At 48.6% G+C, this 26,645-nt stretch overlaps 1 protein-coding gene across 2 annotated transcripts in view; it reads left to right on the top strand.

The window, feature by feature from the left end:
- Window positions 1–26,645, top strand: part of LOC119182172 (zinc finger protein basonuclin-2-like) — a 302,065-nt gene that overhangs the window by 120,461 nt on the left and 154,959 nt on the right. The window lies entirely within an intron of this gene.

Raw genomic sequence — 26,645 nt, 5'->3', positions numbered from 1 at the left:
AACGAGGCCGCGGCGGTGGCGCCTCCTCGCGTACGTGAACGCGTTCCTCCTCCGTATTAGCCCATCTGGGCTAACATCTCTTGCATTTCGCTAGAGCAATACCCTTTCTCTTTCCCCTTTCTCCTAATAGCACGTGATAACTCGTAGAACAACAAGGAAACTTGAGAGGACGCTTGACGACCACGCGACGGCCGGAACGAAAAGCGATATCGGCGTCGTACTCTATATACGCCGAGAGACAAGACTCCCTACACGGTGGGAGAGAGGGAGACATGCGTTTATTAAGGCACGATATATAAACCTGAATCGAAGTTCTGTGTTGAGTACAGATCGGATAGATTATGCTCACATTGATGTTTACCAACAGGAACGAGAGTTCACTTCGATTAGATAACAACTGCGTGGAGAAAGGGCGTCGAGTCAAGGACAACAAACAATGAAGAGGAGCTAAGCGATTGCGAAGGTCTCTATACTTCCCTCTCCTAACTGAATAGAGAGCCGATGATCATCATGAAGATTACGATGATAAGCGTTTTGAAAGACAAAGCCATTAAGAACGTTTCGTGAGGGACGGTAGAAGTAAAGGTACCAAATTAAAGTGATTGAGCCTATGACTCCTGTCCCTGTTTGAGCAGTAATTGTAACTTAAGCACTAGATCGCAATGAAACAGTTTCGCGGCGCAGATAAGGAAACTCCACGGAGGTGTCTTTGCGGCCTTCTCTTTCTTTCTTTGCACAGTGGTCTGTGTTTCGCTGTCTGAACAAATACAATTCGGGGGGGGGGGGGGGGGGGGAGAGCGGGGGCTTTGTGTGATGGTGGCACACCATATGGCGAACGTAGCTCGCTGCTGCGCAGCGCCACCACGCTTGTACTTGAGGTGGCGGTATTACAACGGAACTTTTGAAGGCTCTCTAAACCACCTGCGAAAATACGAAGAACGAGCTCGTTGTCCTCTCGCGGCATTTCCAATTTTTGCAGCACAATTCGTGACCCCAGCAGTTTGTTCTTGTGAAGTTCGGGTGAAATAAGTAAGCTCTTCACTGGCCCATATAAAAGAGGTAGGTGTCTGTTGGGAATTGTCACCTACCCGGCTTTGTCACGAAGTCGCATTTCTTAGCGAACTTCGGCGAATTTGAACGTATCTATCTATCTATCTATCTATCTATCTATCTATCTATCTATCTATCTATCTATCTATCTATCTATCTATCTATCTATCTATCTATCTATCTATCTATCTATCTATCTATCTATCTATCTATCTATCTATCTATCTGCTTACGTTTGCGTGCTCTTGTAGTCACCCCCTTAACTTGGCGTGAACCAAAATTATCATGGGAGGGTAAGATGGTTTGACGAATATGACGCGCTGGTCAAGACATGAATAATGTCACAATCCCGTCGCGTACGTCGTCAAACACTTCCCGCCAGACAGTGGCACATACCCACGGGCGGGTATGTGCCGCTAATATGCGGGTATGTGCCAAAGGTGATTGACACTTGGTATCTACCCAGGAACGACGAGAACACACATGGGCAATTTTAGCGGGCGAGCATTAAGCTGTAATCGAACTCAAGCATTTTGCGTGGCAATAAACCATTTTACCACAGAGCTATACGCCAGGTATCGAAACTACTTTTCAAATAGACGCTTATCTTCGTGACACGTCAATAGTGGTTGCAGTGCTGCATACCCAATTTTATAAACATTACATATGTACTCAATCAATAATACAGCCGTCACGTCGGGTTAACGTCAATTGTGGTTAGTTGTCACGCGCTGAAGTAGATTTATGTAGCAGTGTCCAGGACCAGCATCCTCGCGAGGATCAGCGCTTCATATCAGCTTCTGGTGTTGCTATAATATGCATGTTCCAGCCGGCATCGTTGCGCAAGTGCGAACAACTGGTTATAATATCATCTGCAACTCTTCAACATATGTCTGTGCGTGCAACATTTGTGCATATATTTAGCGTCATTTCATGACGTCTCGCTCAATAAAAAATTGCAACATGGTCACCTTCCTTCCGCAGGCTTCGCATAAAGTTGATTCCCAGGTACGTGGGATCTGCCGCATTATTTCGATTGTGACTGCGCAAGCGGAGGTTGCAGCGTGTAGTCGAAAAGCGCGACATCCTGACTTGCGCAAAGCTTATTGCTTAGTGTTGACCTTTCCACGTGTTTCCGGAAGAGATATGTGGCGAGGAGATCATGGCACTTGTAAGAAATGTAGCGTAGGCGAGGAAACTACTGTCTCGCCTTTGAACTCGCTGTTGTGTAGGTGTACCCTTTAAGATTTTTTTATGCCACGTAGCGCGACCTTATAGCCGTCAGCATTGTGAGCCGGCATGCGCTGTCTTCATCCTCTTCTTCAGCTTCGGCTTCGCTCCCAGAACACGTGTGAGATTGGCCCTGTGTGGGACGCGGTATGATAGTTGAGCGTATGATAGTAACACACATATATATATATATATATATATATATATAAGGGAAAGAAGTGTATCCTAAGGGCTCGTTTTTCCGTGTTTCGACACAATATTAATGAGGTCTAACAGACAGTAATGCCAAGGAATGTACATGGGAAGTTATTAGAACCAATGGAATGTAAATAAAAAAGAAAAGTGGGTGAAAAAATAACCAGCCGCTCACGGCTGGTTATTTTTTCACCCACTTTTAACGTGAACGCGTTCTTTTAACGTGAACTTTTAACGTGAACGCGTTCCTCCGAACGCGATCCTCCGTATTTACACAAAGTAAATCCTCCATTTAGATGTGCGTTGTTTGAATTGACTTCGAAAACCGTCACCTTCCGTTACATCGGCAACCTAAGCTATATATATATATATATATATATATATATATATATATATATATGTTGAGAGAGAGAGACAGCGTGTAGAGTACTCCCGCTGCTGTACTCCCGCGAACCGCATGACGCCATATGGTCAATTCTCTCGTCACAGAGTGTGAACGATGTGCATGCACAACACTACCGCTTAATCCGACGAATTTCCACTAATACCGGCGTACAGTAGTCATCACTCACGTGGTATTTTTGGTGTGACGTCGTTAGGTTCATTGCGCTGTTCAGAAAGAAGGCTGCATTCGAGGGCAGAATTGGTTACTGAACGTGAATGTCACATTAGTAGTATTAGTACGAGGTGTCCTGTACGTCGTATACATGCCTTCGAAATGTGCGATCGTGCACATAGTCACGCTGGAGAAAAGGAAGTTCTAACACCCATCAACCTCCACGCAATCATCCTGCAGGAGAAAAAAAAAAGAGAAGGAAAGGTCGTACAGTGAGGAAAAATTGTAATAAGTAATTTCGGACGCTACAACTGTCATTCACCGAGCGCGCGATAGGTGGCGCCACGTTACCCATATGCACGAGCATGCGCTTACACAGAAAATGTCTCACTTCACGGGTTTCGTAAGCATACGCACAGGCGTGCGCACAGAAAATACAGGTCACCCCCCCCCCCCCCCCCCCGCCACCCCTGTTAATGAAAAACCCTGCGCTTACACGCCCATGAGCACACGTTTACGATTTCTTCCGTAAATAGCTTCTTGCGACTAATAACATATGGTTTCCCGATACGCATATTAACGCTGACCAAACTCGTCGCCCTGTCCATTGGCTACAGGTACACTGCTTGGAGAAAACTAGCTCGCTATACCCGAACTGCGCGGGTTCGAATCTAGCCCCGTTGGCCATATTTTTCATGGAGGTAAAAGCAGTAGAGGCCCGTGCGCCTAAATTTAGGTGCACAGTAAAGAACTTCATATGGGAGAAGTTTCCGGAATTCTCTACTACATAATACTAAGTTGTTGTGAGCCAGTTGCCTTATAATCATATCACTGATTGGGTCCGGGACACCCCAGAAATCATTATTACATACGCACGCAGACACACCTACACACGTGGAAAAGCATCGGAAATGAATAATCTGAGAACTTTTGCAGCGTTTCTCGTCAACTGTAGTACGACAGACCTAGAGTTCTTTGAACCAATGTATAAGGCATAACTCCAACGCAGCGAAGTTCAGCAGATGAGGTTCAGTCAACAATGTTCAGTGTAGAGGCGACCATGCTTAGTCATGTCGCAGCAGACGCAAATCGTTTCAGACGGCACTTTTATATTATAGCAAAGCCCTTATGTTCGATGTTTGATGTGTGTCGCAGACAGAAGATCGTGATCATCACGAATAGGAATGCACTTAGTTACAGCCCAAACATTCTGTACAGATAGTTAACTAGAGAAGCTGAAGTGTGCAGCCCGTAATCGTTGTTAATTGGCAGGCCGTGTATTTTTTGGTTAATTTTATGTAGTGGACCAGTGCGATGAACGAGTAGTGAGGTTTGGCCGATATCTGTGGCACATGCGCAATATAGAAGATTTACAACAGAGTTGTTGTGGTCAACGTTTCCACGTCGTAGACAGAAAAAGAAGTTAGAAAGAGAAATGGGCAAATAAACAAACAAATAAATAACGTACAAAGAAAGAGTTAGAAAGATCCACACAAAAACAAAACAGAGTGCAAGCGTAGCCATGTATAGCACAGTACAATGTATAGTACTGTGCTATGTAGAGTAATGTAGAGCAATGTAGTATGTTATGTATCAAGGGGTGGGAAAGAGACGAGTGAGGGGGTAAAAACCTAGCCAAGACAAAATGAGCCATATAGGTTTTCACCAGCTCTGCAGTGTAGTTCAGCCTTGCGCGACTTATAGTTAATGTAAGCTGCATAATTCTTCTTCCTTATGAAAGCAGTCAACATTAAACCAAACTTCGTGTATACAAGTAACTCTCACTCTATAGCCCGCTAATGCAAGTGCGACAAAGGGTTTCAGTTCTCAGATCAGCAAAACTTGTTCTCGCCCACTTCGAGCTGCCTCCCGTGCCCCTCATATCGTTTCCCTCTTCTCCCCTACCTTTCCCTCGGCACTGCTCATGCGTATACATCCGTATATACACGCTCGTGCGTGATGGCGCGGCTTCATTGTTTACAAATACGGTGTTCAGGCCATCGTTTAGTTAAAAGATGTCCCAGTAAAAGGACGTTGCGCGATCGTGGGCGCACGCTCGGCTGCAGCGCGTAATCTTTTAGCGCGCACACGTCGGGGTTCTTCAAAGGCCTCCGTCTCGCTTCGTTTCGCCGCTGTGCGCGTTCGGGCGAGGCAGAGCGGCGATCATCAGCATCAGCCTGCTGCTGCCGCTCCGGACAGCCATTGACGATGGCGTGCCGGAGCGTCGCCAGGTGAGCGCCGGGCACAAAACTCTCAGGGAAGCCGAGCGCAAAGAGAAACCAAGGCGGCACGAGAGTTTCCCGGTGAAGCGACGACGACGGGAAATGAATCGGGGGGGGGGGGGGGGGGGGGGGCGCTCGAGGAGCAAATCAAACGCACGGCCGCCTGCTTCGCTGACGTCACAGTGCTGATTTGCGCCGCAGGGGCGAGAGACATGAACGATTACGCCCGGGCCGTGACCATGATTCATGGGGATTCATAACTGCGGCGCACGACAGCCGCGCGAGCCAGCGTGGATGGAAGAGCGAGCGGCTCGCGCGACGCGTCATTTGCGCGCGCCGCCCCCAGTTTTGCTTCTTTCGCCCGCCAGGGGGAGCCTCTTTCATCCAGTTTCGGCGCATGTGTGGGCCGCGCGCGCGGCCACAGCTGTTTCCAGCTCGGAGAATTAGTAGCTGCGGGAGAACGCATTAAGGGACACGCTTGCTAACGATGCTGCAGACTTACTCGGCGGGCGAGAATTGTTTTTTGATAGTTCGCCACCGCTGTCGTCCGGAGTGGCAGCCCCGCCGCCGCACTCGAGAGAGACCAGTCCGTTCCCTCGAGCTGGGCGCGCCTCGGGATTACAGAGGGCGCACTATACCTGGACTCCGTGTTCGCTTGTACTTCTCGGCAGGGCATCTGTATCACAGCCATGATTGATTTTTTTCTTTCTGTCTTCTTTTACCTCACAGGACATAGTGCTATAAGCACAGGTCCTGTGTATTACTTCAGCAAAACGCTTTTCTCTTGGCCGGAGAAACATTTCACAAAAGGCTCTATACACCAGAAATGCTTGAGCGTACAACACTCGTACTAAATCCGCACATTTCAAATGTACATCAAACATATAACAAAGCTGTAATAGAATAAACAAAGATATCAATATGTTAGCCTCTTATAGCTTACAAGCTATCATACTCTGCGATGCGTATACAGCTTATATACAAAGCGGCCCCACACGCCATAAAGATTGTTCAATACTTTATCTTTTATAGATATACACACCCTTAACGTGCTTTCAATCTGAAAGCCCTGTGGAATGCGTTGTACTTCAGTGTAATATTGGCTGAAGAACGCTTGGCGCATTCAGTGCAAAAGAAGAAGAAAAATGTGTGTGTCACTGAGAGAGAGAGAGAGAGAGAAAGAGAGATCAGGAGCACCAATTCATACCCATACCCATTTGCTAAAGAGATGTTAAAGAGTATATACTACGTAGTGCACTACGTACATTTTCAGCAGCAGCGACCAATGCTATAGATGCATAGAAGAATGTAGACTGTGAAGATGACAGGGTGCTCAGCTATTCAAGCTAATCGTCCCCGAAAGGACAAGTAGACTGCATCTGAGTGATGCTTCCAAGTCGGTCTTCCCCGCGCTGCACGTCTAAGCGGCTGCGGAAATTTTTAGAGGACTCCAGTGGCATATACGTCTGCTGTACCAAGACTGTATACCTTATAGCATGCCTGCAAGACCAGTAGAGTTGTATGCAATTAACATTTTACTTTTTATTTTCTTGTCTCTGCACCCTTATATCACGTATTAGCACGTACTAATCTTTTCATGAACTCGTTCTTTCCTCGGACGATCAATGATTGGAACGCGTTACCTTTTGAAGCATTCTGTAATATTGAAAATCCTGACTTCGATAACTATGTATCTTTCCGTTTTTAACCGTACAACTCAAGATCTCGGACTGTCTCACGTTGTATTTGATTTGCATTCTCCGGTTGCAATTTGCAATTTGTTGCTGCCATTTAACTTTGTTCAAATGTTATCCCGTGTTCTACTGCCTTAACATCTTTTTATTGCTTGAACTTTCTTTTATTTAAGTTACATTGTGAATCACTTTTTATTATGCCCCCCTGCTTGGTCTTTCGAGCGCAGTATTGTGTAAATAAATAAAATAAATAATAATGCACGTCCTGAAAATGCATGTCACTAAGTTCCGCGCATGGATTGTGCTGCAGACACGGAGCATATGCCGTGGTGTCGCTCTATAGATGTTTACGTATACACGCACAGCAGACTTTGCATAGCGACTTCTTTGCATGCATGCCTGGCCCCAGTGGGCGGAACGCGAGTGACCATGCGACGATATCGTGGCAGCCCTGCACGGAGTCAGTGAAATCTATAGCTTGCAGCGTTCCCGCCGGCGCTACAAGCGTTATTCTTACGCGCCGGGGAAGCACCTACGTCGACCGCGAGATGCGTTGCCCAGATGAAGCAATCGCGCTGGACTACCGTGGTGCTATACTTGAGCCCGCGACCCGCGCGCATTATGTATTATGGATGGACGGCACACGGCCGCCCGCCCTGCGGTCACTTCGTTTCGATCGCCTCTCGATGCGGACGCGCCGGACGCACAAAAGGGGCCGGCCGCTGCACACACACGCTGTTCCCCCGAGGCCGGAAAAAGGCTCCATTATTGAAGAGTGGGCTCCTTGTATACACTCTCATCTTCCGGCGAACCTGTTGTTGCGCAACGAGTGTCCGAACGCCTCCCGAGGGCTCCCATGGGGCTGAAATTGCGTCAAGTGCGCCTCCCGATGGGGAAGTATCGTTGCGGGTCTCTTTCTCTCCTGACACGGTCGTCTTCGTCTCGCTGTATGGACAAATATAGCTTGCGGAGACGAGCGGGGGGGGGAGGGGGGATAAAAGGCCAGGGAAAGCCTATATCTTGAGGGAATATACTGCGGTCACTTGATCGGCGCGCCTCGGTGATATCCGATGGTTCCTCTCGAATCACCGAAACTTACATTAGACGGTATGAAATATTTGGGATAAGCATTCAGTGAACTGCAATGTTAGTGTGCATGCATGCTTGTATGCATGTGCTGTGTTAAAACGAAAGCTCTTGAACTCGCCTATAGTCCTGGACTGCGTTACGCGAATATATTGTTCTTATTTCTTTGTATACATTTATTTTCATCCTTGAAAAAAAAAAAGGAGAAACCGCCGCAGGTACAAAAGCCGCGTAGGATGAGCTTTCTGTTGTGCCATAAAAAGCTGGCCTGAGAAAAACCGGTCGTCAGTCCTCTTAATATTTCAGTCAAACACAATGCGTACGTTTCTGCTCTTTATGGTGGGGAAAACTTGGTTTTTATACTACTTCGTTTTTCTTGTTGTCTTTTCTCACCCACTTTTCTGTCACCTCCGACATGTTCACACTCCCCATGGTACCCCTAAAGTTTAATGGCTTCATGAGCGTTACAGTATCATAGCAGGTAAATATTTCACACTCAAATAAAACGTGTTCCGTCGTTTTCAACATCTATCGAACGGTAAGTACATGCTATTTTCTTTACTGTATCCCACCTTATATCACTTTATAGCAACCAAACCTATAGCTTCATGCCCCGCCGCGGTGGTCTAGTGGCTAAGGTACTCGGCTGCTGACCCGCAGGTCGCGGGTTCGATTCCCGGCTGCGGCGGCTGCATTTCCGATGGAGGCGGAAATGTTGTAGGCCCGTGTACTCAGATTTGGGTGCACGTTAAAGAACCCCAGGTGGTCAAAATTTCCGGAGCCCTCCACTACGGCGTCTCTCATAATCAAATGGTGGTTTTGGGACGTTAAACCCCACAAATCAATCAACCTATAGCTTCAAATACAGTAAAGCATTTCGATCGGAGCTAATACGCTTTGCTTCTCGATTTTGTCTTATCCAGTGCCCAAAATACCCTATACGCGCAGGATAAACACGATACAGAAGAGAGGCACGTGGCGATGCCGATACAGTGCATGCACTGTGTGCGCACCATCGGTGCAGCTTCGCGCGAGGATGAATCCGTGGTTTCTCAGACGGTTGCTCCTATACCGGTCGGGCATACAGGCGTGGACTGTTGCCTGGTCCTAATTATACGGCTCCCCCGAAGGCCGACCGGATTAAACCCGCGTAATGATCCGTTGCGCGCCGTTAATTATCGGTCTGCCACCGGTCAGCACACACACGATACCTGCGGGCTTCTCCGCTGACGGTCAGTCGCGTGTTCCGAAAGAACTACTTTGTGGTCTCGGAGCCCCGCCTTTAACTTGCGGACGCGCCTTCGCAGCAGCCACTAATCCGCGGCCGTTGGCGCGTTGTTAACTCTCTCTGGGCGGCCTAGAAAAATAAGTGAGCGACGCGGCGTTCACAAGTTCGAAGCGATCTTGACGACCGTCTATGGTTCTAGTTTCTTTTCCCCTTTCTGTGCGTACGGGCGACTTTTTTACGTGCGCAGGCTGAGTAGCGGGGTAGAGAGAGAGAAGGAATGTAGGAAAGCTAGGGAGGTTAACTAGACTATGCGTCCAGTTTGCTACCCTACACATGGGGAGGGGGAGTAAAAGAGAGAGAGAAGGATAAACACATGCCACATCACACACACAATGCCGAGTTTCACAGGCGGTCCCTCAATGAAGTTGCTGACAAGTATCTCAGGAGGGCTCGTGTGGCTTTCTGTGCTGATGTGCTGCGCGACCAGGCTCCTAAGATCTTTGCTTCATTAAATGGCCGGTCATTGAGTCTATTCAAGGCACACTGGAGAGTCCGGCGATCTTTATCAAATTGGGCACAGTGGCACAAGAGATGTTCAATAGTCTCTATACAGTTGCAGCTTTCACACATGGATGAATCCGCCATGCCAATGCGATGGCTGAATGACTTAGTAAACGCTACCCCTGTCCACAGCCGGTACAGCATTGTAGCGTCACGTCGAGAAATCTTGGATGGCAGTTGTTCCTGAAGTAATGACTTAAGATTCGTTGGGTGATGATTGGAGATAAGTGGAGAATTCCAGTGCGCAAGCGTGGCATTATGCATGCGTATCCGACGTTAACGTGTTGACGTCCTAAATAGACGTTATTTCTTTATGTGTATACTCTCATGATGTGACTCGTGCCACGGTGACGAAACAAAAGAACATCTATACTGTGTTTTTGTGATCGTTTTGTGAGCAAACGCTGCATTTGCACAATGCTCTGAACTAAATGGATTATAGACAGTTTTCAGATTAGAAGATTCCTGCACTCTAAAAAAAAAGAGCGAGTAAAAAGGGTGTCTTTTCGTCCCTCAACAATAATCGTCATCTACATTGCGTCCCATCCTTGCGCTATCACCCCGCGCCCGGGTACATTCCGGCCGCGATCGACATGCCCATTATCAGGGTTACATTGCATTCTCGATGGGAAAGTGGCCAGCGCCGAGTTTTCAAGAAAGGAAGCGCACGCAAGCCTGATGACGATTATTGTTGTGGGACAAAAAGACACCCTTTTTACTCGATATTTTTTTAGAGTGTACGCGTTGCAGACCAGCAAAGCGACGTGGGCATTGATACTGCTTTTGAAATCGACCGGCTATAGCGATCTCTTGTGGGCGTGTGGTGGAGAGGCGCACATGTACCCTGGTAGTGCTTTCCTCCCTCTTCTTTCTTTTAATCATTTCACTCAGCGTAGGGTAGCCAATATGACACGCGTCTGGTTGACCTCCGTGCCTTCCCTTCCGCTCCTCTTCCTATGCATCACTCTTAGGTTCTCTCTCTCTTACTCATCATAGATGCGTGAAAGTGACTAAAGTTATTAAAGTCAGTGAAGAAGAAAGTGACAGCAGCTGAGAGCATAGAGAACGAAGTAATCACAACAAAAAGAGAGAGTTTTCGCGGTTTGCTTGTGACAACTAGGCCTCTTGGTTCACTTCTTCTCATCCGAGTTGATTTTTCATCTCAATGTGCCGGTACCACATCTCAATGACACGTGTCAAGCTAGTCAATTGTTCAACGTCACGTGGCTAATGCAGTGCGGGCTTCACGAAGACAGACGCAGAGCGTTCCTCGTGTTTGTGATGATGCATGCCTTGCGGTGACAATTTATTGGTATTAACGTTTCACTTTCGTTAACTCGAGCCTGCATCGCAAATTGCCTACCTTCTCGTTAGCTCAGTCGGCAGCCCGTGATTACCCCGGAAAGACGCACATATATAGCTGCGAGTTCAAACACCTTATACCAGGACCAATATTTCATACACCCAATAATAATATGTGGGGTTTAACGTCCCAAAACCACCATACGATTATGAGGGACGCCGTAGTGGAGGGCTCCGGAAATTTCGACCACCTGGGGTTCTTTAACGTGCATCCAAATCTGAGCACGCGGGCCTACAACACTTCCGACCCCATCGGAAATGCAGCCGCTGCAGCCGGGATTTGATCCCGCGACCTGCGGGTCAGCAGCCGAGTACCTGAGCCACTATATAGACCACCGTGGCGGGGCATTTCGTGTACCCAGTCACGCAGGAACTGTTTTGTCGCTTTGGAGCCAGATTGGATTTCAGATTCGTAATATTCGCCCATCTGTATACATTCCTCTTTGTTTTCGTGATAATGCATCGATACCTTTCGGTTTACTTACAGCTGATTTGCAGCAAACCAGATGTTCGTGAGTGTATCTCGAACGAATGATATTTCCTCAATATATTTTTTTTCTTGTTTGAGCCACGTAGGAGAAACGTATATCTTATATATGTCCCAATGGTGATCCCATGCTTAGTTGGGTCGTACCCTGATCCACATTATTGGCACTTATTTCCGCGGGCTTTTGAAGCGTCAAGTCATAAATGCACACACATAAGTGTGGCGAGTAATGCATACATCTCAAGAAAAGTGTGGGATTGGACTAGTTGGTAATGCATTATTGAACTTCTCAACGCAAAAACTACCGACAAGTGAGTGCTCTCGTCCTCGTCTGTTGTGTTACTTGTCGGAAGCTTTTGCGCTGAGAAGTTCAATAATGCATACATCTCGCCAGCGATGATATATATATGCGTAATCTCGCCAAAGATCAGATTGTCAACCATGAATAGTAGGATCACTTTATCACGTTGTTGCTGTAGTATTTTGCTCTTCCACAAAATATTTTGTGCGAAACAGTATCGGAATTATTATTATATAGTGTCAGCTTTTTTTTTTCTTTTTGTTGAATACAAACGGGACTTTGCGTAGAATCAGTTGGACGCATACACCCACAACAGCACGTGCTCGATCGTGTACGCAGGAAATGACGAAAGCGTGTATTTCAACGGGTATACGATTACATTGTAAACGACCACTTTCGTTAAATGCTATATACCCAAACAATTGAAAACGCAGATTTCTGCCCGACCACAGGCAGCACTCTGTGTGCGTTGTAAGGTTTCAAAGTGCACAACATGACCATTTTCTCCGCGGGGAAGCTGACTCCGCCCACTTCCTATTTGTTAAACGTGAAGGAATTAAAAAAAAGTCAAATAGCTAGGCGAAGGAGGAGATACTGAGAAAGACGACGTTTACCTCGTAACTGCGGGCGAGGCTTATTTTCGAGCTGGTTCGGTAAGCCAAGCCAAACCAGAAAAATAAAAATAAATAAAAGGCCACACTGCAGCCTAGCGGCGTCGGCTAGATCGAAGGACCCGTCAACTCGTGCTGACAGCTTCACAGCTGGCCACACTGACAGAAGAGGAAGAAAAATGGCCGCTTGATGAAGCGATGGCGGTGTTCTCCCAAGTACGCTTTTCTCGAAGGGGGGCACATATACGTCAGCGCGGCTGACAGACGCAGGAGCGAAATTGTTATTGTAAAGTCACTACTCTTGAAAAACGCGGGAGTCACCTGGCTCACCCGCGGGTCGATGGCGGCGCTTTTCAAGGGAGCAGCAGCGATTCAATTTAAAATTGCGTCACCGCAGGCGCACCGGCCCGCTGACGAATCGCACCCATGGGGAAACACGCTCGGCTGCACTGCGAGCGCCACGGCCGCCGATAAGCCGCGGCGGAAACCAGACGCTTAGGAACAATGGACATGTATGAATTGTGCCTTCGCTCGCGCGCCTATAAAAACTCTATACCCGTATTGTCACAAGTGTATACTTGTGGTCCACACGTATATCTCAGACCAACGTTACTTGAACCAGGTCCTAGTAACGTTGTCTCAGACCACATCTTTGGAGGAAAAGCTGAGTAGCTTTTTGGGTAGCTATATATGAGTGAAATATTTGAAAATGATCTACTCGAAGTTTGAACTGCAATATTCTATAGTGAATATAGCATAGGTAATGGCACATTGTGTGCCTTTTTTTCCGCCAGCCGTGGTTCAGGCACTATACGCCGGTCATCATTCCGCGAATGTGCCAGCAGAAAAAGGCAACGTAATCGCGGGTTGGACAGTTTGCTTTCATCTTTGAATATTCGCGTGATGGGAAGTTGCAACGTATTGGGGCGTTATAGGTTCCACAAAAGCTTGACTTTTTGGTTAAAGCGCACCGAAAATACGTGGATAGCAAAGACAAGGACAGTGCTTACTCTCACAGCTGAAGTTTTATTATTCAGAAAAATTTCAAACGTGAACGTGATTCAACTCGCCCTACTCGCCATCTTCCGAAGAAGGAACAAGTAGTACGCTGTAAGCTATTGTAGATCTTCACCAACTAACCCGGTCAGAAAATTTGTTAGGGGGCGTTCAGAGACATGGTCCCAAAGTATACGCATTCTACTGATCGCATCGCAAAGGATAACGACAAGGCAATTGAAGTCACACCAATAAAATTAAATTACATCAGCTTCGCATAGCTGTCCCCTTCTACGAGAAAATTTCTCAAGCTCCATAATGAAACGAGAACCTTCAGACAACGGTTTCGGCAGGGGAGTGCTAAAGGGGCAGCCCAATCATAGCTACACAAAAACTCCATCACCACTCTCCCCCTGCCGTGATGCAACGCGTGTTTGTACTTGAGTAACAGCTCAAAAGATAAGACCAATAAAAAGAGGACACCTGCAAGGTTTGGAGTGTCTCTACTTTAATTCTTCGTTCCGTCTTCTGTGCTGTATACAAGTAAGATGCATTTCTACCAGCTCGCCTAGTGAGCCATCCTACAAAAAAGGGTTGTTCTAGTTGGTATGTCACGATGATTGCTATAGCATCAACTGATGACTAGGACAAGGAGGTACACGCCCTCGTGTGTCTTCTTGTACTATAGTCCTCGATCAGTTGGCTCTATAGCGGTTCATTCTACTTGATGCGAGTTCGCGCCCCCAAGACAAAATGCTGCCGACGCCCAGCACACAGGTCATACACCAAGTGTTTGCAGTAATTTTCACGATTGTTGTACAAGTGCCGACCAACGTAATCGCCGAGTCCAGAGGGGCATTCACGGCGGCCGTGATTTCTCGCCTACACGGAGAAGATGCGCGTTGTTTTACTTCGCTTCCCGGGCAGCAGGAGCGCTACATATATCGTCCAAATCGGGCCGAGGCCGGGGCGGTCGCCTTGGCGCAGCAGGGCTGCCTCCGACGCCCCGCGTGTTTCTTTTGTGGTTTGTTAAAACTCGCGAAGCAAGAAAGTGTGTGACCACGCGCAGCAGCTGCTTGATGTCTGCCGTCGTCCGCGCCCGACAAAGGGAAGCCAGCGCGCGCATGCACCTCTCGAACAATGGGCGCGAGAAAGATTGAAAAAAGAGAACAAAAGGGAGGCGCGAGAGAGCCGCAACTAAAAGACGCGCCATCGAACGGCGGGCGTTCTCTTGCTCGTATACGGGGCAAACACAAGAGACGGCAATAACGGCTCCGAACAGCCCTGCGACTAAAGAAAAAAAAACACATATAACGGCCCCACGTACAAGTCGTTAAACACGGAATCACAATGAGACGAGCGGGGGAAAAACAAAAAAGGACGTCATTCAAAGGGAAGACGACTTCGTTGAAGCGGACGGAGCACGATACACAGTCTGCGTCGAGAACAGAAAAAGAGGCGACGGCGTTTAAAGAGACGAGAAACGAATTAAGGAGGGAAAGGAGTTAAGGAATGAGCGCGACGGGGTGGAGAGAGAAGCACGAATGCCCGTCTCGTCGGAGTGAAATAGAGAGAAGGGAGGGAGGGGCGGCAATTAAGCGATCACCCGCGCACGAAGACGTCTGCGTGGCGCACGCTGAGAGCGGCGGCGCGCTCGACGTCTGGTTTTGCCTCGCTCGCCCACGGCGCCGATGACGACGCCGCCTCGCGGTCGTTTTGTCCACAAGTTCGGCGAAAAGCCGTTCCGTTCGGAGCGGGTCGTGAAAAAGATATGAAAAAGGAATAAGAAGAAGAAGAACGAAAGGCGAAGACGTCGAGTTCGAGGAGTTAGAAACACATCGCCGCCCGTCCAGCCTTACTTTTTTTACGAGGGCACGCCGCGACCATGCATTCGCCTGTGAGAGTACCATGTTTTAGAGAGCATATAAATTTAAGCGCGCGTGGATGGTGCGGTTGTTGAGATGCGACAGACAGAGGGTGCCTCTGTTACCAAGCTCTCGTTAGGTGTTTGCCGAGCTCTGTATAAAAAGAAAAGAAATAGGGAGAAACCTAGCGATGTGAAGCGATGAGCGAAGATTGATCCGGCAGCCGAATCGATTGGCGGCTTTGTTCGTAAACTCGTGTCGTATAACACAACGCGTGAACTTGGAAGTGGTATATATAGGCTGAATTAGCCTCTCTTTTCTCGGCTCTTATGACTGAGTGTGCGCGCGTGTGCTGCTTATAATGTGCTGTGTTTATCTCTCTTCCCTCTCTCCCCTCTATCTCTTATCTCCCCCATCCCCTTCCCATGCGCAGGGTAGCAAACCGGCTGCCTATAGGCTGGTTAACCTCCCTGCCGTTCTTTTCCTCCTATTTTCCTTCCTTCCTTTTCTCGGCTCGACATGCTGTGAAGGTCTGATCAGTTTATACGAATTTATGCGCGATCTCAACGTCATTGTGTATTGCGTGTACTTGTGAAGTCTTTCAACAATTTTCGCGGGGCGTCGACATCATGCGTGACTCTGACGTCTTTGCGAATGGGACGGCGCCAGCGCGGACATTTAGGAAATATATTGCTTCCTTTCCTCACACTTCGTTTCCGCTTTCTCGCTTCAACAATACAGTGTAACAGACTGGCAGTCCGGTGTTGTTAAATGAGTACTAACACGAATTTTAAATATTTTACGGATTCTAGCTCTAACACTCGCGTCGAGAAACCTATAGAGTGGATTGTGGTACCGGGGAATGCACAGAATACGTTTTTATTATCCCTACTCAAAGAAAAAAAAACTTTGTGGCATTTCTCAGGTTGCTTAAGTAAAGTTAATGGTACCGTACAATCGGTATCTATATGTAAGGGGAGGGAGGGGGCGCCTTCTTGTGGTCATGGCGGTGTGACGTCACGGGAAAACTGCAACTTGCGACGTACAGGTGGCAGATCCGGCATCTGCTTGTGGTGCATCTCAACAACGGCGAATGAATTGTCGTCCATACAGTGACTCCGACAGTGATTTCGAAGTTTTCGGCTGTGCGCAGGACGCCGAGCTTGCAAACTCAGTAGAACAGTGTTGGTTCGTCCGAATAATCTCCATCGCGATTGGACTGGCTATACTATAGTGAAAACTTTAAAATGTTGTCCCACTCTGGTGTGTGGAGAAAGTCAAGTCCGCATACCGAGGAAACGAGAAACGGTCTCCTTTTACGATTTCCCGAAATTACGTCAGTATACTTCTCGAGCCTTATTCGTCGGTATATATATACAATCATTTGTCCACGAGGGTTCGGCAGACTTATAGTGCGCGCTATGCGCGTCGAATCTCCGCGCCTGACGATGCCTCAGACGGCCGTCATTTGTGTATGAAAATTTGAGGTGGGTGCTTATATAGTGACGCCATATAGAGACGCGGTCGTGGTGCACGAAGTCTGCATTCACGGCATGCGAAGCGATTCGTTCGGCCCGCTTTCCCGTGCAGCTCGGTTGGTGTCGGTGACACCCATCCGCCGTTACGCTTGTTGTGACACCGAGGGGATTGTCGGCCCTCCCGCCACGCTCTTCTGCAGGCCGCCAGAGGAAGTGCCGTGCCCGTGCGACGCGGGTGGCAAGCGAGAAGCGTGCGCTGGTTCGAACCGCGTGTTCATTTATTCCGCTTGTATGGTATAGTGCGTATACACTCTGCAACAATGTAAGTTGGAACGCGTGGTGCTGAGTGTGAAGGTTGATTTTGCATAGGCATGGTTATGTAGCATGGATACGTCAGTAACAGCTCCGGTGACTGCCTCTTTCTGTCTCATAAACGCTTATGGTTGAGAGCTAACCACAGCCTCAAAAAATTATTAATAAAGCACTTGACACATACTTTCATCGCAATTACGGTCATTGTGACGTAAATACTTTTTCTATACACGTACATTGGGTAATTCTGCTGCATTAGTAAGTCACTCTAAGTTCAGAAGTCTCTTTCCTTTAGGATGTGACTTCTGAACGACGTGATTTGTGGTCAGTGTGATTTGTGACAGTGCTCATATGTCGGACGACATTCTCGTGGCTCGTAATACAACTAAATAGCAATGTGGTGTAGGATTCAATTAAGTATTCCAATACAGTAGAAACTCGCAAATTCGAACTCGGTTTGTTTGAACTCACAGTTAATTCTGACTGGCCCCCTGCATGGTACCGGCGCAGCCCTGCGTATTTCTATGGGAGGAGAGCTCCCAACTGTTCGAAGGCATCGATATCCACAACGGTTAATCCGCACTGAGAACTCACTGGTTTTCATCTCTACTCGCAGGAGTCAGCCCAGGGCTATCACAATATGCTGCAAAGGTAAACCAAAGTAACTTTACTAGAGGTGCGAAACAACGAAACAGCAGAGTTTCTCAGATGAGAATTCGGACGCTGTGCTGGAGGATCTTGCGCCAACTGCAAACGATGCTCACGGAGTCGTGATAGGAGGAACGCAAGCAAACGCAACTTACTGATTACTTTTTTGATTCCGTTTGCTATGCCATTAAACAGAAGTGTTTTGAGGAATAAATAGCGTCAGATATTTTGACAAAAAGACTCGCTGCTCCCATGAATGCGTGTCCGTGCGTGTTTCTGGCGTATCACTGACTTATCAATTAATTATGTTCGATGTTACAACTCCACAAACTTACCTTACGATATCACCTGCCACATTCGTGATAACGAGTCCAGAGGTGGCTTCCATGGGTCCATTCCGCTCAGTGCGACGCGATGTCCGTTCATTCTAGCGCCCGCCCGCCAATTCGGTCTCCGCTTCATTCCGTTTAGTTTTGTAGCCGCCTTAGAGTTCGAATTAACGAGTGTTTACTGTATGACACTTCATTTCAACAAGGTCTTCATGTGCTGCATAATACAAGAACGTTTCTCACTGATTTTATAATGGCGCAACAAGATGCCGCCACTAATACGTGATCTACTCTGCACTCAATCTTCAGTATAGCGATTCAAGGTGTTTATGCCGACATATTTCATGTCTGTGTACATATATGTCGAGATCTATTCATGTGTTAGTAAAGCATTGATTATTGGTACCGACAGCCATGTACGGTATTGGTAACATGCTGTGACAGCACCGTGTGGCTTATTATATTCTAATGTTTGTGTACATACATGATGGTAATCGATGTGTACCATAAATTAGCATAAATTAGCAGGCGTACAACAAATCATTAACTGCACGCTCTGCATTATAATCGACTGTTGTTGCTATTCAGGTGCGAGACAGTCGTATGTATTATGTTTTACACTTGAATGCATCTTAGCTAGACATACCGACATATCACGCACGCCACGGGAGATTACCACAGCAGTGTATAACATAAGCACGGTCCAAGAGCGTCTATCACTGAGGGAACTCTCTCGAACCTATAGCAAAGTATGACTGTGAGTCTGTGGCTGCTGTTTGATTGCGTTTAATTTTAGCATAGGGATATATAAGGGGCGAGTGCAGGCGCGAAGTAATAATAATTGTTGGGGTTTTGCGTCCCAAAACCATGATCGGTGATTAAGAGGGACACCGAGGGCTCCGAAAGTTTCGGCCACCTGGTGCTTTTCAACTCGGACTTTAATCGAAATGCATTGGTCTCTGCCATTTAGCCTTCATCGAAATGCGGCCGCCGCGCAGTGGCATAGCATTCCGAACCCGTGTCCCCTCCCCCCCCCCCCAAAAAAAAATTTTTTTTTTGCGATGCATACATATATATATAGCGTAAAATGTCAATTTGCCTGCCCGACACTACTTTAAATTTCTAAATATGACCCCCTCTCCTCTCAAAACATATTTCCGCATGCAAGCCTGCCACCACGACCGCGTTTCGATCCCGATTTCGGTGGGTCAGCATTCTCGATAGTTATAGCGCGAGAACAGAACGACGACACAGAGACAAGAAGGACACGAAGGACACGAGCGCTCGTGTCTTTCTTGTCTTTGTGTCGTTGTTCTGTTCTCGCGCTATAACTATCGTCATGCCATACCAAGTAGCCCAAGCTGCCACATTTCTCAGCATGACGTCATGCGCCAGAACTGTTAGACCGCCGTTGTGAGTGCGGACGTAAAGTGAATGCGGTGTATACGTCCAAGGAAACGAGAAGCCCCTCCATCGCGCCTGCGGCTGAAAGTGCACGGAATCTCTTTTGTAAAAGCATTCTATATGACCTTATAATTATAGCGTATGGTCTCGACCCTGATTGATCCCCAGGTGAGGTTGCTTCCTCTTTCTCGTGTGCTGACACAACAGCTGCCTTCGGCAAAGCGCATTCATCATTCACCGATATGGCTGACAGTGCGGCATGCAACGTCTATGGCTGCGAAGAAAACATTGATCACCTATTGTGCTACTGTCCCCGATTCGACTTGCAGATACAGGTCCGCTGCAGTTCGTTAGGGCGACTGGGTGACCACAGGATGCTGAAACAGTGGACCTACTGCTTACAGAATGGAATGAAGGCACATGCATTTGTATGCGAGTGATTACCATAATTACGCTGTTATATCGTGGTCACGTTTTTACCATGTCTTCTTTTTCAAATAGATGTTACTCTACAGAACAGGTGTCTCAAAAACCCGGCCCACGGACCTTTCGCTAGCGGCCCGCATGTGAATAAGATAATAATGTTCATGAGAATGTTCATGAGAAAGACAGCGGCAACAAGCCTCCAGCATTTTTAAATTTTTTTTTCATGTATGTTCAATTTGGTCACTATGTATTTAATACACAACCGTGGAACAAGCACTTCACATTTCAGAAGCAGTGTCCAGATTTCGGTGACTCTGACGATCAATATCAATATCTTTGTCAAAACCTGGAGTCCAATTCACTTCAGAAATGACCAATATATGAGATGTCGGACGAGCCTTCTTTCAAATGGCATTGCAACGTTAACTAACATGTTGCCTAAACTGCATTCAAATTCTTCGCCTCAATACATCGCCAAACAAAAACAAACCTGGAGCTGCGCCCGAATTTCGCATTAGAGAGCATCGTAATCGTCAATATCCCCCCCCCCCTCTCTCTCTTCCGGTTCGAGAGCCAAAACGGGCACTTCCTCTGTTTGACCCTGTCATCATCCGCGTGCTCATCGTCCTGGCCATGCATGACGGTGGACAGAGGTGACGAGTTCATGTGGTTACAACGCAGTATGCAACGAAGCACAAAGGAGACCCTAATTCGGATAACCGTGAGCTTTGTCAGCCGGGACACGGTTACAACCGCTCGAGCGGCTCAATACCCGAGTCGGGAGGACGACGAGGACGGCCACCATGCGTCGCGCCCAGCCTGAAAACAAAGTCGGCCCGCGAGCTGAGAGAGGTGCTTGGCAGCCTGCGCCGTTCCCAAGCTGTCACCCGCGCGCTGTATCGGCCGCGCGCAAAGCGCACCTGGGCAGCTGGGAGGAGGAGGCGGGCTTGTTCCGTATAGCGCACGCAGCCGAAGGAAGAGTCGCTCGGTGATCTATCGCCCCGGCCCGGAGAAAACAGGAGGGGATAGATATCCTGGCAAACGAGAGAGAGCTCGGTTCTCCCCATTCTACGAGAAGCGGTCGTCCCTGGGACAGCCCCGCGAAGGCGTACGAGGGCCTCTCAAAGTTTGAACAACAACGCCGCCCGAACACGCCCCTTAATTTCCGAAACGAAGCCGCCGTTGCGGCGTGTTTTTATTTGCCCGCCGCCCGATAGCCGTCACGCTCGTTCACCGCCGCGGCCGACGACGCACTCCCCCCCCCCCCTCCTCAGTACAGCCCCCCTCTCCAGCCCTTACTTGTCCCGCAGTGTAGCCCGGGCGACGGGAAAGGGCGTGCTCAAAAGGAGAAACGTTCCTCCATTGTCTCTCGTCGCTGTGCTGTCCCGGCTGACCTCCGGCTGAGACCCATTAATCGGCCTCTTCGGTTTCTCCTTCGCGCTGGCGCACCCGCCGCAGAGGTGCGCGGACGAGGGCTCCTTCCATCTCCGGAGACGCTCTCACGCCCTTCTCGAACGCACGCTGGCCCGCTTTGTTCTCGTTTTCGTCTCTCTTTTAAGGTCGAATCGAAGAAGGCGACAGCGCTTCGGAAGAACAGAGCGGCCCACCCCGGGTGCGGTGGCTCGTTCATCAACAATCGGCGCACCCCGCGATATGCGGTGCGGCTGCTGCGCCGAAATTAAACGGAAAAGAAAAAAGCGAAGGAAAGGGCGCATGTCTTCGTGCACGACATTAGCCACCCTGAGGCTGACTGAAAGCGATACACAGGTCGCACGGCCGTATAGACTTGAGTGTTGTTCTGCACCTGGGAGAGAGCGTCTGCGAGTTGTGCTGCAGTTGTTCGCGTTGTTGCGTGGCCCGTGTTCAGGGCTCTATTATTCTGCTAAAAGAATATACGATAGTGCGTATATTGTGCAATATTTTTACTCGGGAAATCAAAGCACCGCTTGATATAAGACCAGTACATCACATTAACGATGATACTCCTTGTCAACAGGGCGGCTTCGCAATAATTACTCTACCACTAGCCAATGGCGTTACTTGGCTTCTGGCGCTCACTAAGTGAGTTACATCAGCGGGAGCTCAAAATTGAAAAAAAAAACAATAGCAAAACAAATGTCGTTAAAAGGTCTTTTGTTGATAAATTAAGCAACCTTTGCCAACTTGAATTATGACACTATCCAAACATTTGTAGATTAAGTTGCTTCTAACGAGCGCCTCGGTTTGCTGCAAACGTCCGAGCGAATCCTTTCTGCCACCCCAAGTGTAGGGTAACCAACCGAGCCAAGCTTGGTTAACCTCCCTGCCTTTCCTCTCCATTTTGCTCTCTCTCTCTCCACTTCGTCTCGTCAAGTTCTTGGAAGACGATAATTTGGGCCGTTCTCGAAGCTCTCAGCAGAGGAGAAACGCGAAAGCAAACGCTCACTTTTCCACAGTGCTCATCTGTGCCAGGAACTACCAAACGCCCACAGCTCACTTGTGCATTTCCCTATACATGGCTGTTGGTGGAGTGGCAGCTTGGGGTATAGACCATGATGAGAGCCCTAGCGCCAACTCAGGGAGAAGTGCTCGTCAGTTCTGTCTTCTTCGTCACCATTATGCGCTGTGCAGCTCTCGTCATGGCTTTTTAGGATGAGCCACCACAGACGACCACGTATACATACAAGCGCACGCGGTCGGAGTCGTGCCGAATTCCTCGCGGCGTATACTGCAGGAGGCATGATGGCGTCGCCGACGTCCATGAGCTAACGCGGCCATGCGTTGTTGGCCAGCGGCGCGGATGCTTTATGGTGGCGAAGGAGCCAGACGGCCAAAGGGCGGCCCCCTTGTTCTCGAGGCGGCCCAGCCGGCGGCGCACGTGCGTCGTGGCGCAGATTTATGGCGCGCGCGCGTGACGTCGCCGTGCATCGAGGCGCCGCCGAACGTGACCGGTCGCGCGGTTCGGTGCGCGAGGGCCACGGCGTCGCAACCTTCTGGGAGGCTCCGGGACCGATTCCTTTTCCGCTCGCTGATTTGGTGCGAGCTCACGATGTGCAGCTTCTCTGCAGCTTCCGAGCCATGCGGCGTGACCTTTGCCCCGTGCCAAGTGCACCAGTACAAGAGTGAAGCGTATATAATGTAAAACGAAACAGCAGCAATCTTTAGACGGAGGTTCGAGTTTCCGCACCCTCGTGCACCTTCGCCTTTATGGAAACTCGTACGTATCTCTTGTTAAGTGTCCCCCGTTGGCAGGCGGGTTCCAGAGATTCTCTTACAGTGAAGTTGCCATGGTCTACCTGCCGTCGTCGTGGTAGTCGTCGTGCTAGCATAGTAGTAGTAGTAGTAGTAGTAGTAGTAGTAGTAGTAGTAGTAGTAGTAGTAGTCAAGGATCTCACGTAATCAGATGAGCGGAGTGAGTAAAGAGATCATTAAAACGAAATAAGTGTGATACCCCAAATAGTTATGATCATGATTATGAGGGTGAACAACATGGTGATGATGGTGCTCGATATGGTAAATCTAACGATCAATTCACTATTGTGAATTGTAAATTGAAAAATCTAGCGGTGGAGAAGAAAATCATGGTGATGCCCGCGTACACATTTCAAATCTATAGCGATGGATTTACCACACCGCGTTATCTCGCCAGCCAATCACATAAACTAGGGCGCTCACAGCTTCGCTCTCCTATATGGTCCTCAAGGTGTGATGCTGGCTGGACTTTTACGGCCCCTTTTCAGCGGATCTAATATACATAAAGTGTCATTGCCTCGTCGAAAGATTTGCTGGCAACTACTGACTTTCTTCTCTCGTGGAAATCTCTTCTGTGGACCGTTACGGGATCCGTGCGTGAGCCATCTCTCACGACAGTTATCGGTGACTGTATATATATTGTCACGTGCTTGTCAAAAAGAAAGACAATGGCAGTTGTGCATGTGCCATGAAGTAGAAGGAAATGGATGAGAAAGAAGAACTCTCTTGCGCGTTCTATTAAAAGAACCGACCTGCTTCTGGTGTCTCACTCTCTGCGGCAAGACCTCTGTTTTGACGTCGTGACACTGGTGGAGGTGCTGGGTATCGATCTCAGTACCTCTCGCGTCGTGACGTCGTGACAATACAAGGTGAGCAGGGTGCGGGTTGAGGAGGCACTGTTGATGCCACATAGAGACGAGATGTCAACTTTGATATACCGAGGCATACAATTTGACATCCCATAGATCAAGATAAAGAAGATACGAAAAAGAAGTCGAGGAAATTAGGCTTAGTACCACTGGATAGCCTTTTGGTTAAGACGGTGTCAAAGATGAAGTAAGGAGAGAAGAAAATTCTACACTATATACGCAAGCTCGATCATCCGTAAAGGCCTCTTCCTCCCACTTCGAAAAGGGGTCTGATGCATATGCGAGACTTCTGAAACATCCCAAGAAATAGGGACAGGTGAATGAGAACAGTCACAGTAATCTGCATGTGTTCTTCGCCAGCCCTTACTTCTTACGCTGTTCGTATACATTTATTATGCCCTGCCAACAAATTCCATCTTTCACGGTTTCCGTTAGATAGATATGTGGGGTTTAACGTCCCAAAACCACCATATGATTATGAGAGACGCCGTAGTGGAGGGCTCCGGAAATTTCGACCACCTGGGGTTCTTTAACGTGGACCCAAATCTGAGTACACGGGCCTACAACATTTCCGCCTCCATCGGAAATGCAGCCGCCGCAGCCGGCATTCGAACCCGCGACTTTCACGGTTTCCGAGGCTCGCCGTTTTGTAGAGTGATAATGTTGATCTGATGAAGTCCTTTACTGCGCTCTCTTATACTATACTATACGAGCGTTCTTGCGTTTAACGTACATCAAAACAACAACGGCAATCGAACACATGGCTTTGTTCTTGCGTAGGATCATGCGCTAGCGTATACGGATTGGCTCAAGCGCGACATTGCGGTAACTTCGAGAAAGCTCTCAAGGGCATCTCATACATATATACCGGCAGTCAATAAGTGGCAGGTCTGGAATGGACGAGAGGTTCGGGGCGAGTAATAAAGAGAACCGAAGGAAAAGCGAGAAGGCCGCATCGATTTTTTTGTTCTCCACCATTATGAGGGAACGGTCGGAAGCGAGGCGCTCCGCTGGATGACCCCGTGATTCGCGCTCCGGAAGTCGGCCATCCCTCGCTCCCGCGGCTGCGGTGCCTGAATAGGGATGCGGCTCCACGCACGCGCGCTTTCTCGCCATCGTTCGATCTGGCGCGCCGAGAAACGGACGGCCCGAACAAAGTGGCAGAAGGCGTTGTTTTATTCATGCACTACCGCCACCACCTCGCAGGAGATCGGTCGCTGTTCTTCGCATAGCGGGCGCCAGGTGCAGTGCGGGAAAGACCGCGCGAAAAGAAGACGAGTCGCGGGTCGGAAGAGGTGCGAAAGGAAACAAAGGAACCGCTCGAAAAGGAGAGCCTTCGCCTGTCGGAAAGGGTGGTACACCGTGCCTTCCAGTTTGCATCGCTAAAGCTGAAGAGCGTCATCGGAAGTATATATGCAGTTGGCTGCAGCTAATTGGAGGACGGATTTCACGTAAATGCGGATTATCATATGTATGCCCGTTTCGGGGTGAACCAGCGGCGGCTGTCATCATGCCTACTTGTCACATTTATTTTGGGCGAAGCTCCTAAATCCATGGGTTTGTCCATGCATGTCTTTTGCGACCAGTTCGTAACCACCTAATTGTATGATTCACTCAACAGGTGGCGCTAGTGTGAGTGACAGACAGACAGACAGACAGACAGACAGACAGACAGACAGACAGACAGACAGACAGACAGGCAGGCAGGCAGGCAGGCAGGCAGGCAGGCAGGCAGGCAGGCAGGCAGGCAGGTGGACGGGTGGACGGAAGCACGGACGGACGGACGCATGGACGGGCAGGCAGACGGACGTATTCACAGACGGATGGACATAAAAATGGATGGACAGACAGACTGACGCATAGATGGACACACGGACAGAGGCACGGACGGATAGATGGACAGAAGCATGGCCGCAGAAACGGACGGATGGAAGCTTCGCCCCATTCATCATCATTCACTCGTGGATATGCTGTCATTTTCTTTGTGCTCCCTGCTATCTGTGCGATGGTGGTTGTCCAGCTGACCTGTGTGGCTGACAGAGCATGAGCCCATCTGGTGTTCAAAGCAATTTGTTCTGAGGGCGTTGTTGCGATTTCTTGGTGTAACTGGACTGAATCAGATATTATGACTGTTCACGGACAGTGTTGGTGTGTAGCACCTATAGTGCTATAGTTCGCTATTTCTGTATAGCGAATATTTCAGTTGTGCTAACTTAATCTGCAGACCCGAGCTTATCTTTGAGATCAAATTAACGAAGTTTTGCGTCCCTAAATACTGGCGTAAGCCAATGCGTGCCACCCCCGAATAACCATCGGCGGTGGTGCAACATCGCTTGTGCATGCAGCGCCACTGAGGCAAGGCGGCAGTGCGTTAGACGAAAACGAGCAACGTACGCTTCATTACCTGCGCAGAACTATATCAGATGTGGAAATCGTTTTTTAGTGTTCGTCTGGAACCGAAAGCAGAACAGTGCAGTGAAGAAGTTGCAATCGCGGAGGCAGAT

The sequence above is a fragment of the Rhipicephalus microplus genome, chromosome 3 (assembly GCF_043290135.1).
Source record: "Rhipicephalus microplus isolate Deutch F79 chromosome 3, USDA_Rmic, whole genome shotgun sequence".
In the NCBI taxonomy this organism is placed as follows: domain Eukaryota; kingdom Metazoa; phylum Arthropoda; class Arachnida; order Ixodida; family Ixodidae; genus Rhipicephalus; species Rhipicephalus microplus.
This window is presented reverse-complemented; position numbering and strand designations above follow the sequence as displayed.